We start from the raw sequence: 17,048 nt of genomic DNA, 5'->3' as shown, positions 1-17,048 counted from the left end.
ATCATGCACTTAATACTCGTAGTTTTCCCTAGGTTTGTTTACCTAATTCCACGTAACTAAGGAAAGAAATTACGAAACAACACTTTTGATAATTTTATCTATGTAAAATCTATGAGTTTGTTATGTCATATTTTTCTGCTTGTGATAAGCAAAAGTTTTTTACATATACTGTAAAAAGAAATTCTCTGTGGTTACTGAAGAAATGATGGCAACTGAATGCCATAGAACTATGTAAGTAATAAAACATAGAATTATTTTCACTAAAATAAATTGTAAGTACTCTTAGTTCAGGACAGGGTTAATGTTACCATGAAGAATGGGTTTCATATAACAGAAAATATTCATATATATTATTATTAGCTTACTTGAGCTTTTAAGGTTAGTTACTTTGTTCTCTTTTTAAGATTAGATTTTTAAAACTACTTTGGAATTGGATTGACTTTTATATATTAATTCCAACGATTTCAATAAATAAAAGATTTAGCCTATTCTGGGGTTAAGTTATTGAAATAGTAAGCTAACATTGTACATCTGCAGATTGTATGTGTATATTATATAGAGAATGGACTAAGAAATTTGCGCATTATTCCATTCAGACAGTAGAGTTTTGTGTTAAATTTGGTTTGTATGCATGACAAAATATAATATAATGACAATACTTATCGCGGATTCATTTCTACGATTTAATTCATTTTTACGATAAATAAAATTAACCAAATACAGAATAATAGATTTAAATGAAACTTACCTCTTCTAGTGGACAAGTCTGTAACTTTTGGTACCACTTCTAGAACTTACGTACCACTTCTGGTGGGCAAGTCTAAAATGGTTGTCAAATAAAGCAAACATATTTGACAACCAAATATAAAAACAAAATTTTTATATCATCCCCCAAACGGGATAAACGTTAGTGACTCTGACTACTGTACTGAAGGGTCCGGGAGCGAGTCCCGGAGAAGGCATGGATGTTAGTAAATATTTTTGGAGTAATAAAATAAGGACCCAAAACTAAGGACCGTGTAAAGGCTCTTATGGATATTCATTTTAAAAGTAGATCAATGTATGAGAGGAGTTTTCTTCTTTGAGACAATTTAGAATTCATTAGATCTTTATTCCAACCTCTCATGTTGATATTTTAGTATCCTTTGATTATAGGTGAACATGTACGATTTTTCCTTCATCTTATACAAGCTTAGAACTAACATTTTTTTTTTAAATTAAGGACTAAGATTTTAAGCGATTCATTCCCTCTCCTCTTTTTAATAAATAGAAAAGCACGAAACATAATACATTTTTTCATTGTCTCTATCGCTTTTCTTTTTCTTCACCTATTAAATTTGAACATTGTCGATAATTAAAAAATTAATTTATAAAATGCTTTGCATAGTTTCGTTTTTCGAGAATTTTTTTTTTTTTTTACCTTTTGAATTTTTCCCTTTCTTATAGCAAAAGAAAATTTAACCTACTGTAGAGACGTTAGGATTTCTTTGAAGCAGGAGTCATGAAAAATGAGCAATGCCCTCGCATTGCTCATTTTTCATGGGTTTGTTTCTCGCAGGAACTCGAACCAACCGGATCTTTCGAATGCGCGCCGAGCGTGCTGACCACTACATCACGAAGGCATGCTAAGAAGGTGGGAGAAATACCTTATATACTCCCCTTTTAAAGAGCGACTGAGGATTAGAGGACCCAATCGCCAAATCCTGGACCCAATCGAAAATCACCATCCACCAGTTTTTTCATTCTGGTGCCACTGTAGAGACATTAAGATTTTTGATGCAACTATTACACCACGAAGGCATGCATAGAACACGGAAGAAATACCTTATACTATGATTTTGTTCTATATACATTTATATTGCAGTTTTATATTTGTATGAATATACCAGAAGTCATCTTTAAACCACTAATTAATAAAATAATTATTAAGTCCTCTGATCATGAACAAATGGTGGTTTTTTCCTATTTAACCAAGCCACTTATTATTCATGTATTATATAAGGTCTACGCAAGAGCCACATATATTTCGAAAGAACATTCTAATTTCTTTGTTGTTTCCATTTTCTGTAGCACGAGTGTGCTGATTATAATGAATACTTGGGAATTATAGCTCTCCTAGTTCCATGTCTTGCAGTTCTCTCCAGAGACTGAATAAAATGAAAACTGAATATTTATTTGTCGAAGAAAATTGAGACATTACTCGGTTAAAGAACTTGAATGAAAGGCTAATCGAGTTTTTTGACAGGACAATGTGCCAAGAGATCTCCTGATATATTATTTCGTATAAATGTTATGACAATATGAAAGAATTATCTTTTATTCTGTCAAACAAGATTTCTTTTGCAAATTAATCAAAGAATAACACGTCACGTAGACAAACTAATTTGTATAAAAAAGTAAATTAGAGAAACAGTTCTGAGAAGCTTTTCCAGAATAATTTGGCGAATTTTAATTTGTTATAATAGATTGTGCTTATTTTTAATTACAAATGATAAAATAGACAGTTATTAGCATATATTTTATGCACACATGACACATTTTATTCTCTGATTTTTTTTTTTTTTTCCATTGATTCTCACTGAACTTATTCTGGTGAGGATTCCATTTATTGACTCTCATTTAACATATCGACATATCGTCGCCCAGATAGTATAGTTGTTAGGGAAACCTATAATGGTACCGAAGAGCCCGGGTTCGATATGCGGCGATCCCAAAATCCTCTCGTGTGGATTAGTGGACTTAATAACTGGGAGACCCCCGGATCTCCGGGTCATGTGAAAAAAATTACGGAAACGTCCATTTAATCATTCCGTCAACTGAACTACTAGTGCTTAGGAGTTTTATCCACTCGACCACTGAAGGGCCCAATCACAAGGAAGAGGAAATACATAGATGCCACTGCACTTTATTCGTTGCTATCGTAAGTTTAGAGCATTTGTTTACAAGTTGATACTGCCTTTGCTTCTTAGGAGTAATAATTTCACCCATTATTGCGTTATTTAAGATTTAAAGTAATAGATTAAACAAAATAAAATTCGACCTTGACACGCATAGGATCACACTTTATTACAATGGCTCAGTTTCCTGATTTGATGAATTGTTCGGGCGAAGATGACCAGTGTTGTACGGCGCGTTCTAAGCAGATGCTCACGACACAGGAGCTCATTTTTGCATTAACAGAAGACGATAGCATGGAATTTCTTCAGCGCCACAATATAAATGATTTTTTTTTTATTTATCTTAACGTTTGTTTACACTTTCCTCATTGCCACTTACGCAATCTGAAGTCTGCATGTTGTGTTTACAATTTGGCTAATTTAAATTTATTATAATAGATTGTGCTTATTTTTAATTGCAAATTGTAAAATAGACAGTTATTAGCATATATTTTATGCACACATGACACATTTTATTCTCTGATTTTTTTTTTTTTTTTTTTTTTTTGTTATTTGTAGACAGCAAAAACGTTTTGCTAGTTTTTTTAAACTGCTCTAAATATCTGCTCTAAAATGAACTGCTATAAAATAAAAATTTTAGTTTTGCAATTAGGGGAAAAAGAGAAAAAAGACACGCATAAGCGAAGCAGTGCAATTCAAGTCAAGTGTCAACTATATACAATCTCTTTGACTGGCTTTAATAATAAATGAGTAATTAGTACTTTATAAACGAGATATCACTAAAACCATAAAAAACGAAGCAAAAGGCTAGAAAACAGTTTTCTATCGGACTTAACAACGTACTTGTCCAATGACTTTTTTGTCACAAACTTTTACTAAAATATAGCATGTATTGTTCGCAAGTCAAAAAGATAACTCAAGGCTTGTTTCAAGTTTGAAGCAAGACTGACAGAGTAATAGGACGAAGTCCCATCAATCTTACTCAATCAAGGACATTTGTCATGTAATCAGGAGAAGTCGGAGCGTAGAAACTCCACGGGGACTTCCTTTTATTTTGTGGATAAGTAATTATTTGTCTTAATTTAATGAAAAATAGAGTGTAAACATTTCTTCAGCTTTTTATGGTAACCTTGTTTTACAATCATGTCAACTGTCAGAAGACTGCAAGCCCCCCAATATTCCTCCAAGGGGAAAAAAAAAGGGAAAAGCAACATAAGTAAAATATAATCTATCTATTTTTTTGGAGCTGTTGAGCAGAAAGGCCTAACACAGATATGCCTATGAATGATCTTCTTGAAAATATACACCAACAGCAGCATACAGAATTTAAATTTATTAAAGAACACAGTTTAACGTGAAAATTTTTGCATCTTATAAAATTACAGTACTTAATCTGTTCTAAGATTCCCTCACACGTAAGTGTCCTAAAGCTGGGATGCGTTTTAGAATCGTAGAATGTTCCGAATTATTAACTATTCGGAATTAATTAATTTTTCCAAATTTTTAACTGAATATATATAATACTGTTGCTTATCAATTTGGATCATTTAGACTTTGACAGAGACTCCAGAGACGATCTTCCTAAGATGACTTGGTTGAGAACTTTTTAAAAGAAACTAGCTTGCATTCCTAGTACACATGAAGTAAACCCGCAAGCCATGTAGCCAATCTGTTCCCCAGGATTTTCACCTGGGTAGAATCAAAGTTATGCACTGCAAGGTTTCTCTTCTCGAACAGAAATTTTTGCGTGTGTGACGTCACTGGCTCATAGTTTTCTCCAAAGCAACTACTCCCTTCGGGAACTAAATGTAACTGTGCCTTTGCTTCTCATACTTCTATAAGTTAAGTGACATCATTGAACTCGATTACTGGGAAACCTTGCTTGCCATTGATCTTGGGTAGAAGTGTTCAGTGAATTTGCTTCTCGGCCGTTGGTGAGCTGTAATAAAATGAAATTATGGACTCGATTATTAAAAGTTATTTGCTAGAGGTATTCTGTGATTTTATTTCATTTACTGTTTTTATTTCAAATTAGATATTCTTCTGTTAGTAGTACCGAAATTAAGGAATAAGCTTACGTTAGAAAAAGTACAGTTTATTTATTTCTCAGCCCAAAATTTCTAATATTAAGAAAATATATAAGCATAATAGTTCATTAAATCTGTTTTTGGTGAAACTGGGGAAAAAAACTTGATACAAAATTTTTAATAGTTTGTATAGTTCACTTATTTATTTTATCGGAGAAAAATTATAAAAAATCTTGCCAATAATCGTGTTCTTTTAGTCCTGCTTTTGCCTTCACTATTGAAGCTAATGCAAATATAATCATATTCTTTAGGAGATGACAAAACTACCTCTGGAATCTTTTCAGTTGTTTGCATGAGAGCTTGGTATTCTTCAACCACTAGTCATAATTCAGCTGTCTGAGCTTTTACTCTTGCGTAGACACCAGATGTCAGTGATATGGTTTTATACTTACTTTTCCAATTAACACAGAACACATTGGCTTTCATTTTTCTGTTCAAACGATACAGTTGTGAGGCATCTCAGTAAATGAGACTTTTTAGAGAAGACAAAGAATTTAGGAGATGTAAATAGCTTATCAGTGTAAACCTTATAATTTGATATCGTTGCCACGGTATCAAAACCAAGGATATGCGTTTTTTAATGCTTTCTCCTGACATATCTAAGGTTTTTAGGTTATTTCGATATTTTATATACTACGTCAAAATATATACAGGTGTATATGTGATAAAAGTAGCAGAAACAACAAACCGAAGAAAAAAATGTTAAAGAAACTGGTATTAAACGACAGGAATTGGATCAATGGGCGTAAATTTGCAGGATTTTAGTTTTCGGGGGTCAAACACAGTCTTCTCTTCACCTGCTGGAATGAAAATGACATGGAAGAGAATGTGCCTACTGAAGAATAACAGAGAAAGTTTTAGTTCAGCATTTAAATTGTGGCATTAGCTCAGCATTTAAACATTTTGCGGTAACCTGAAATGAGTTACGGCAAAATGTTGAAATCATGAAAACTTAATACTGAACACTTCTGTTAGCTTTAATTTAATATATTACACCTTTTGTACAATCAGCTATAAAATAGTGATACTGGCTAAGTTGAGCTGCAAATTTTAGTTACGTATTAAAAAATACCACCAAGCGTGTCATAATGTCACACTGCAATTTCAGGATATAAGTTTTTTAGTCCAAAGGGGCAATTTGCCCTGAAGGACCATTAATTTCGTTTTGGCTTTTTGCATCGAAAACTTTAAAAGGCTATATCACTTTTCAAATCGTTGCCTATATTATCTCTCTGTCTTATATTTAAAGAAATTAAATAATGAAGAATCTGCATAAATGTGTATATGTTTCTCGCATTGTAATAAAACAACGGTACCTAGAGCCATCAAATTTGAATAACGTAATCAATCTTCCATAGAATATGGGCATGTGCAAGCCCTAATTTGAATTTGAAATTTGTTTTATTATCGATTTCAGATTTTGTAACAATTTAACGAATTTCTGATTAAAAATCTAAACGATTTCAAATCGAGCAATGGCAACATGGTACGGGGAAAAAAAGAAAAAATTATCTCCAGCGCGCGAGACTCTGTATCGGAAATTCTAAAGATAAGTTCATTTTAAAATTAGTTTGCGATATTGCTGTTGAACTGAATTTTATAGTTTGAGCACGTTGAACACGATATTTAATAAATAAAGATAACACACAGAACGTTAAAAAAATGCCCCTTTGAACGTAATTTAAAATGTGAAACCTTTCGGATTTTTTTTTATCAAAATATGCTTGTCTCCTAGTATGTAACGTTCTCTGCCACGCAGGTGTGCCTAGAATAAGATGAGCCATATCGATTAGTATACTAATAACACTTTTATATTACATTCTCAAGAAAACTACATTGTTGTATTTTAATGTTTCACTTGACTAAATTTAATTTTTGGCACTTATTTGAATATCTGTTATTGAGAAATGTTATTTCATTTATATTTTAGAATAAAATACTTTCTACCCATGGATGAATGGCTGAACTTGAGTAACAAAGGTAATGATGCAGAGAGCAATGCTAAAAATCTCTTCAGGTAAGATCTAGTAACCAGAAACGGGCATCTAAATTGCGAAAAACAAAATCTGCTGAGACATTTCTCCGATTTGGCTTTACTTTAAACAACTGGATGGCAATGAACTTATGAATTCTTTAATTCGCGATAATATTTCGACTTAAAGTGTATGAAAACATCAAAATTAAAAAGCCATCTTGAATCCAAGCATCGTTCGTAAGTCAATTAACCAAAACAATATTTCGAATGACTGTTAAAATCTTCAAATAAAAGAAAAACGCAATATTTAAAGAAATTTAAGGACTGTCAGCGAAAAATAATCGTTGTCGCCATACTAAGATTTATACTTGATTGCTGAATATAGAAAGCCATGCGCCATTGGAAATCTGGTATTATCTGCTGCTATTTAAAATGGTAAATATGTTCTTTTGTCAAACGACACCCTCACCGTAGAATTTTTTAACTTGGAAACATCAAATGAAGCAACTTGCTACTAAGCCTATTTACAATTCATTTGGACGAAACAACTGACATTTCAGAAATAGCTCAGCTGTTAACATGCGTCAGATACATTTATGAAGAAAATATCGATGAAGAATCGATGAATACCACGTTCATAACGACGTACAGAGTAATTTTTTAGCTTTAAAAATTATTCTGGCCTAATTCATTTTAAATTTGACATTTCATGTAATTGAATATTTTGAAATATTACGCGTATTCCGTTTATTTACATTTGCATTATAATGTTTTAGTTTCACATTTTTGCATGCTTTGCTCATCTCATTCATTATTTATTGATTCAACACTTACGTTTTGTCCAAAAGGTTTTTTTGCATTTAAATAAAGTTTCTCATTCCAAATAATTTTAAATTAATTTACATCGTATAGGGGAATTCTTGCATATGAGTACGTTAAATTTGGGGTCTTAAACATTTACATTTAATTTAATTTTTACATTCGATTTGCATATGCATAGCAAGGACGAAACACGATGTCTGAACGATTAAAAGGAATGTGAAATAAGCCAGTCCCCCCTGAATAGTCAGATTGTTTCATTATCTTTTCAATTGTTCATTTTTAAGTAATTTTCTTCATATGGCTATAAGTGTTAGTAACAATTTTAATCACAATTTTATTCATATCCACTACTCTTGGTCATTGCTACCACAGCAATTTTTCCATAATGATTTAACTTTTACTATTTAATACTTGTGAAAAAATTTTCTAAAACATTTTAAAATTAATTTTTTTAAATATTACTTAAAAATTACGAATTTGTAAATTAAATTGTAATTCTTTTACTTTATGAGCTTTCTTAATTTAATTTGAAATAAAAGAAATTTTATAGGAGTATTCCCCTTTAATTATAATTATGTTTAATTAAATAATTGCAGCCTAGGCGCAGGATTTTTAATAGTCCTTTGTGACATTTGATTACATATATATATATAAGTGTGTACTGCAAAAATTGTTATAGATAATTTAAAAACCCTAGAAACATAGTTCTTTAAATACCTTATATCGAATTTGGATTTTAAAAAATATTCATAGATTTAAAAAAAAAAAAAAGTAGTTGATTGGATTGAATTCTAGATTGGAGATAGAAATGAATTTCCCACAGTTTCTAAAATGACGTTATGTTCTGCCATTCAGCACCACATATGTGAAATGACTTTTAAAGTTTACTAAATCAAAATATAGTTCAAAAGTGAAAAACACTGAAGATGCTTTATGTTCAGCAGTGACACATACTGCATCAATATTTAATTTGTTACGCAGCAAAGAAAAAAAAAAAAAAAAAAATTCGTCTAATTTAAAACATGATATTTTCCATGCATTTCGGTATATTTGAAACAAATCATTAAACCGCTTCTTTTCATGTGTATGTTGTTTACCAAAGAAGTAAATTATTTATGGTAAAATATTCATTTTTATATCTCTATCTTCTAAAATATCTGGGGTCGCGAAACAATTTCGAGGATAAAAAAGAGTGAAGAACGAAAAAAGTTCAAGAAGTGCTGTTATAGCTGAATGAAATAGAACAACGCTACTGGCGCCATCTATTGATTACAAGTTAATGAAATGCAACAATATAGATTCTTGAAATGTTTATGATACAGAAAGATTAGAATTGGGATCATTAACATAAACTGAAGGAATTTTATACATGTGAAACTCCTCCAGAGAATCCAGTTCGTCAACGGAAGATGTTAAAAGGTAGTGTTTGCTGCCAAAAAATTTTGCCTGCAAATGGTGAATCGCTTCAGAAAAAGAAATACTTCTGTGAGGTTTATACCCTTAAATGTATTTTTCCTCGAAACAACGATTTTGAAAACTTATTATTTTGTCGTTTATTTTGTGTTTAGTTATATACGAAAACTAAAAATTAATTTCTATTAGGCACTTTAATATCTTTTTTAATTATTCTTCCTCTCAAATTCTATCGACTTTTACTTCATCATTCATTTCAACTAAAATATAAGGAGTAATCATTAATTGTAAACCATTTTAGAAAACAGTTAGTTGATTAAAGCTTTCTATTAAAACCCTAGGATACTTTATTATGCATGAGACCTTTATTTATGCATGAGAAATATACGAAAAATTTCGGTAGTGGTTTAAAAAGTAAACAAAAAAAAAAAAAAATTAATCATATCTTTTAATGTAGGTTAACCCTTTAAGAACCAATCAAATAATTCGATAGGAAATACTTTGGTGCGTAGAATTATGAGCTTTTCAGTTACTCCATACCTTTTAAACCGCAATCTCCTTTCTTCTAATGCCTGCCTTCACGGTCTCGTTTGCCAGTTAAGAAAATGAAACGAGGCTCTCGCTCCTTCCGTGTCTTCTCGCTCCTTCCGTAATTATTATATAATTATCCTGTAACACTTCAACGGCCACAGTGATCGGTACAGTGGTTAGTGACGCTGGTTACCTACCGATGGACATGGGCTCGACGCCAAGAAATTTCTATAAATGTATAGGGTCTGTGCAGAATGGGGGGGGCACTTAAAATATGGTTAGCCGAAAGTCCTTCAGAGAAGGATCTTTCCTCGGAGTGTTCTCCATGAAAACTGAGGCAGAGCTGCGCAGTTAGAGCGGTGGTACTGAAATCTGGCGCCTTGCGCACTTGTATTCATACTTGCAATGCTCCAACAAATGGAACTAAAAGCCATTTTTGGAAATTATTATTATTAGGAAAAAAAGGAGGTTATTAGGAAAAACAAGAGTAATCTTCAGCAAACCATGTAACCATCTTCTTCACATAAAATTACGCTGCATTTTTAGATTTTAAATTAAAGGAAAAAGAAAAAAAAAAAATCTGAAGGGCTTCAGATTTTAAATTACGTCCAAAGGAGCGTTTTCTTTAACATTTTGTGTGCTACATTTATTTATTAAATATAATGTTCTTTGCACTGAAACCATAAAATTCAGTTCAATAGCAATGTCGCAAAATAATTTTAAAATGAGCCTATCTTTAGAATTTCCGATACATAGTTCCGCCGCGCTGGAGATAAAAAGGTTCCTCCCCCCCGTAGAGTATTGCCATAGCTCGCTTTTAAATCGTTGAGTTTGTTATTCAAAAATTCCTTAAAGTTTTACAAAATATGAAATCGATAATAAAACAAATTTCAAATTTGTTTTTCATATGCCCATATTCATAGGATTACGTCATTCAAAAATTCAATTTCTCTATGTACCGTTGTTTTATGACAATGCGAGAAATACACACAGATCTTTCACTTCATTAACTGGACATTTTAACAAGTTACATCATGAAACCCTCACGGAAAAAATGCAATAGCTTTTTATATCCTCCCTTGCTTAAAGAGCGATTAGGGAGAGGCGGGAAACCCATTCGACCAGATCGAAGTTGTGAAATTATAATCTATCACATTTAATTTGCTAGTTAGACAACACTTACTTCTAACATATATGTTAACCACTTAACAACAAGAGCAGGAGTATAAGATGAATCTTTGCGAGCTTTATAAATTAATATTCTTACGAGAAATACATACAGCTATGGAAAAGTCAATTATTAAATTAAATTTTTCCGAAATTTTAAGCAGAAAAAACTCATGAAAGCAATTTTGATGTAACCATAACTGCTGTAATTAAATTGATTTTGGATCTGCGTTTCTCGACGAATTTGAGAAACAAATAAATCTGTTCTTCGTGTATAAGTTATTTGTGTTCTTCTTGGCTTCTTTCTTTGTGTATAAATTAAAAATAATTAAAGCGTTTCGTCCCTTTCTTTATCTTTAGAAAAAGAAGCTTTTGTGTCCTATGAAAAGAGCGCATTTACTGAAGCACGATTTAATAATACGAAGATAGATTAATTGTGTAAGATAAATGAAGCTCAATGAATGTCGAGTAGCGAAGTTGAGAGTAAATTATGAGAAATCGGGAATTTGAATATGCGAAGATATTGATCTTTCAATGCGCCTTTCATTACAGGAGAATGAATGTCATTCTGACGTCACGGGCGCTCGACATTATCATAGAATATAGACAATCTTCAAGGAAGTGAATTTCGTTGCTAATAATGACGCAGAATTAGATGTCGTTTCCAGAAGAGTAATAATTATACTAATTGGAGAATCTCAAATTGTTTTCATATGAGTAATTTCCTGATTTCGCATCAGATAAAGTCAAGTTCACTGACATTTTATATGATTTGTGCTTAAAATATTTCATTGTAAGCTACTTTATCAAAAAATGAAACTTTTACATTAATACCTAATCCCGATCACCAGTAACTGGAATAATTACAGTTTTGAGTGAGCTGAAAATTTTAAGCTATGGATATTGTAAAATGTTGTAAAGCTCTGTGTATTGTACAGCAGTGTTTCCCAGTCTTTTCTCGTAACGGAGCACTTTTTAAGGTCTAAAATGTTTAAGAAACATTAATTGCTAATTGTTAAGGAACTCTAATTGCTAATTTCGATTTTTAATTATAATAAATGATAACATAACAATTATAGCAAAGGATACATTAGATAAACAAACACTTCTTCAATTTTCAAATCGTATTTATAAAAGAAATATTTTTTAGTTTTTACAAAAAAATGACACCTAAAACTAATTAAATGAAAAAATTAAAAACAAATAAAACAGTTTGAGTTTTAAATTATTTCGAGTGTTTAAATCTTCGAATTACAAATTCTTTTAATGTTGGGCCGCAATATTAGAAACCTGAAATCTGATATATGCAGCACCAAGTCAGTTTCTATATTTGGATTTTGTTGTAGTAAAGTGTGGAAACATGCCTTGTACAAATGCGTTGTTGCAAAAGGAAGTAAAATATGAGTAGCTCGTTTTTAATACGTTTTAATATTCTTTTGACAAACTTATCCAAAATTCGTTCAACGATATTTTTGAGATATTTTGGATATATGTATATGTTTTGGAGAAGTTAAAAACTCATTTTGTGTTGCATCCAGTACCGGAATTGCAGAAGTTGATAATAGTGGTACTTATGTTGGAAAGATAGGCCTTAAGGCTGGTATAATTATTTTTATTTTATCCTAAGATTTTCAAACAGAAAAGAGTATGCAAGAAAGTTTGATGTTATCGATAAAATAAAACATCTGTATAGCTATAACACTTCATATATGAAGAAAATTATTATATAATATTATTCCTATATAAAAGGAAGATGTTTGTTAAATTTTCATTTAAACTGATACTCTCTTTATAATGATAAAATTGGCCGGGAATCGAACCGCGGACCTCTCAATTACGCGCTGAGCGTGCAGACCACTACATCACGAAGGATCGTTAAGAAGGCGGGAGAATTACCTTATATACTCCCCCTTTTAAAGGGCGACTGGGATTTTTAGGGGACCCAGTCACCAAATCCTGAGTGAGGAGAATCATCATCCAACACCCTTTTAGTTCGAGTGCTACTGTAGAGACATTAGGTATTTTTTGGAAAAAGGCAGGATGAAAAATTAGAAACGCCTTCGCCGGGAATTAAACCGCGGACCTCTCAATTACGCGCTGAGCGTGCAGACCACTACACCACGAAGACTAGTTAAAAAGGAGGAAGAAATACCTTACAACATCTTTAATATTTTGTTATCATTGCTATATGATTTCCTTTCATTTCTCCATACCACCTTTCCAACAACATGAGTCATGTCTCTTTTTCTCATGGTCCTGAACTTTTGCTTTCTCCAAGCTCGTGGTCCTGGATTCTGGCTTCTCATTCCAAAAATATGATAATTATCATGAGTTCTGAACTGAACAAAGAATAACAAAGTTTTGTTGTAAAGCATGAAGAACAGCGAGGGAGATATTTTGGAAGCCGTGCAAAACATACGAGCATCAAGTATTAAAACGATTCGATGTTTTTCACTGGTACGGATGATTTTGTAATGAACGCGAAGATGTCTTCCAGGAGTTCCTGTCGTCCAGGATGAGACTGCGGATCGCCATCCGCAGTCACAAAGAGATGAGAACACAGAAAATATTCGACAACAGTTGATGAATCTGTCTCTTCGAACCATAGCTGATGAGCTTTATGTTAGCAAAGTTCGCAAAGTGTCATGGAAGATCTCACAAAAAGAAAAATTGTTCCGTTTTGTCCCTCAGATATTGGCTGCAGTACGGAAAGAACATCGAAATTCTCTAATCTCAACGATAATCAAATTGAGACTTTTTCAAAAAATTGGAGCTGGAGGTGAAATTTGGTGCTTTGCTGCTAATCCTGAGACAAAACGGCAATAATCTAGTTTGAAAAAAATGCCACTGCCACAAAAGCTTCAGTTTTAGAAATCAGTTTTATTAAAATTTGGCTTCAATGTTGATGACCTCGATCCCCGCTTTCTAATCAGCTTTCAAATAAAAGGATTTTCTCAAATGTTATCGTCATGTTGTATTTCTAAAGAAATAATAATAATACAGTGAATTATATATATATATATGTGTGTGTGTGTGTGTGTATGTTACCGTGAAAGACCGAAATTGGAGAATGTTGACTTTCACCGGAGAATATCAACATTCACCAAATACGTCGGTGAAAGACCGAATATTTCACTACATTCTTATATATTCGGACCCTCACCGGTATATATCGACAATCACAGATATGCTCTGGTAAAGTCGAAAAAGCTGAGCGTGCAGACCACTACACCACGAAAGCTAGTTAAGAAGGTGGAAGAAATACCTTATAACATCTTGAATATTTTATTATCATTGCTATATGATTTAATTTCATTCCTCCATACCACCTTACCAACAACATGAGTCATGTCTCTTTTTCTCATGGTCCTGAACTTTTGCTTTCTCCAAGCTCATGGTCCTGGATTCTGGCTTCTCATTCCAAAAATATGATAGAGTGCCATAATAGTTTAAGGTCATAAAGTGCCATAATAGTTTAAGTTGTTGCAATAAATAAGATTTGAATCACATAATTTAGTAAGTTTTTTATTACTGTTATTTTATTTTCTCATTTCGAACCTACTGTATAATTAAGTAAGTTTTTAACTTCTATTATTTTCCTTTCTCATTTTGAATGTATTGTGTGTTTTAGGTTCTCATGTTCTTAAGTTCTTATTTCAAGTCTCAAGTGCGTTTATTCGCGACTGAATTATGGAGAAGAAAATATAATATTGTTGTATGTTCAACATTCACCACTAGTACATGGTGAATGTCGACATTGACCGGTGTAAGTCAGAAATAAGAGTATTGGGAAAATATTTCGGACATACACCAAGAGACTATGTGAATGTTGACATTCACCGGTGAAAGTCGACATTCTCTAGATTTCGGTGTTTCACCGTATATATATATATAAATGTATGGCAACTCAAATGAAAGGCTCTTGCTACCAAGTGTTATGATCATGTAGTATTTTTAAAGAAATAATATAGGGAATATATTAAAAATAAGCGCAAGGCAACATTTAACATTCTACCAGAAATTTTAATGATTTGTTATTTTAAAATATTTTGTGATTTTACTGCATTTGAATTGTCCATAACGTTTCTTAGAATTATTTGACAATTGTTGTAAGCATAATATTAATATTCCGAAGACATCTCTCACTGGAAGAGAACTTGTTAATGTAAATTTTAAATATGGAAATAAACAACCTTAGTTTGGCGTAGGGGCTTTCAAGGAATATTTTTGCTCCTGAAGAAGTAATTTCTCATGTCTGATGCTCTGCGAATCGATAGAATTGTTGAAACAAAGGTTTCCCCCCCCCCAATTTTAAATGGTTGACTGAAATCGAATTCCTTACTTGGCCACATTTCTCTGTAACTTGGCAATTTTTATAATGCGTTTTACGCGTATTTGGTGACTTAATGTTTTATTTGGCGACTTGACTTCAGTTCGTAAAAAAGTATTCTTTAATGCTTTGATAATGTATTAACCGTATTGTTGATCACAATAAGCGAAGTATTTTCCATGTTTTCGTATACAAAGGACTATATACAAAATTCGATAACAATATCCGAATGTAGCATTAACCGCGATCATATTAAGTGACGTCTACTCACACTACCAAATAATTTTCATGGGTGCCCGCCGATAACATTGCGGCAAAAACATCGCGGACGAAAACGTCGCGGAGAAAACAACGCAAGGCGAAAACGTCGTGCTACAAAACATCGCAAAGAGAAAACATCGCAGTTCTAAAACATCGTGGTACAAAACATCGTCGTCGAAAGTAAAGCGGTTCAAAAACTTCGCAGTTTAAAAACAGCGTCGTCGAAAATATCGTGGTAAAAAATAAAGTATCTACAAATCATCGCATGACGATAACATCGCAGACATGCTTTTTTCAGGCTTTAATAACTGTAAATAGATATTCCCATAATAATTTGTGAGCGTAAGATGGAAAGAAGGATAATTTGTCTTTCGTATTTTATATTAACTAATAAATTTTTGCTGAGAAAATAAAAAGGAAACTTAAGGATAGAAAATTTATGCAACTTATAGCACTTAATAGAATTTTAAACCGACATAGTTAACTAACAAAGACCATTAATAAATCTTTTTTTATAAAGTTTTTACTTGCAATTTTGCATAAAAAATATAATCTCTAGATTATATTTTTGCATTTAATTTTCTATGTTGCATTTAATTTCTAAGTTGCATTTAATTTTCTATGCTTAAGTTTCCTTCTTACTTTTTCAGCAAAAATTCATTAGTTAATAAAAAATTGTGAAAGTAAAGATTATCCTTCTTCCCATCTTGCGCTCACAAATCATTATGGAAATATCCATTTACAGTTATTACAGCCTGAAAAAAGCATGTCTGCGATGTTATCGTCATGCAATGATTTGTAGATACTTTATTTTTTACCACGATATTTTCGACGACGATGTTTTTAAACTGCGAAGTTTTTGAACCGCTTTATTTTCGACAACGATGTTTTGTACCGCGATGTTTTAGAACTGCGATGTTTTCTCCCACGATGTTTTGTAGCACGATGTTTTCTCCCTGCGTTGTTTTCTCTGCGACGTTTTCGTCCGCGATGTTTTCGGCTGTAACCATTTTCATGAGATGGAGTAGACATTTCTTGAAGAATTTGAATACAAAAACCAGTTTTGTTTTTGTTGTTTTCCGTTTAGTAAATGCCTATAGTATATCTTTCTTCTAAGCCTACCTGCTCTGCGATTTGTATGCAGATCACTTTAGATGCAATAAAGTCCAGTTTTTGAATATCTACACAGTGGCGTAGCAAGCATAACTGGCGCCAGGGGCAAAATACCTTTTTGGCGCCCCCCCCATAAAAAAACTTTCAGTATGTAATGTATAGAATATGTTCGTAATAATAAAATAATGTAAATGATAATAAAATGCTGAATCTGCCATAAAATACTTAAAAATATATTAAGAATAGTCACTACCTAACTACAATAGCCTTAGATTCGGAAATGCATCTGTGTCAGCGAAAAAAATCAGACATACGATGATCTAGAATTAGTTAAATTATTTATTTTGCATATTTACATAAGTGTTTTTAAAAAGCACAATTTTTAAATAATTAAAAGTTTAATATACATTATAGATAAATAGATATATGGTAACTTGCCTACTACAACTCAA

This window comes from Stegodyphus dumicola, chromosome 9 (genome assembly GCF_044657685.1).
Source record: "Stegodyphus dumicola isolate Sdum_Otavi_A_Nest chromosome 9, ASM4465768v1".
Lineage (NCBI taxonomy): Eukaryota > Metazoa > Arthropoda > Arachnida > Araneae > Eresidae > Stegodyphus > Stegodyphus dumicola.
This window is presented reverse-complemented; position numbering follows the sequence as displayed.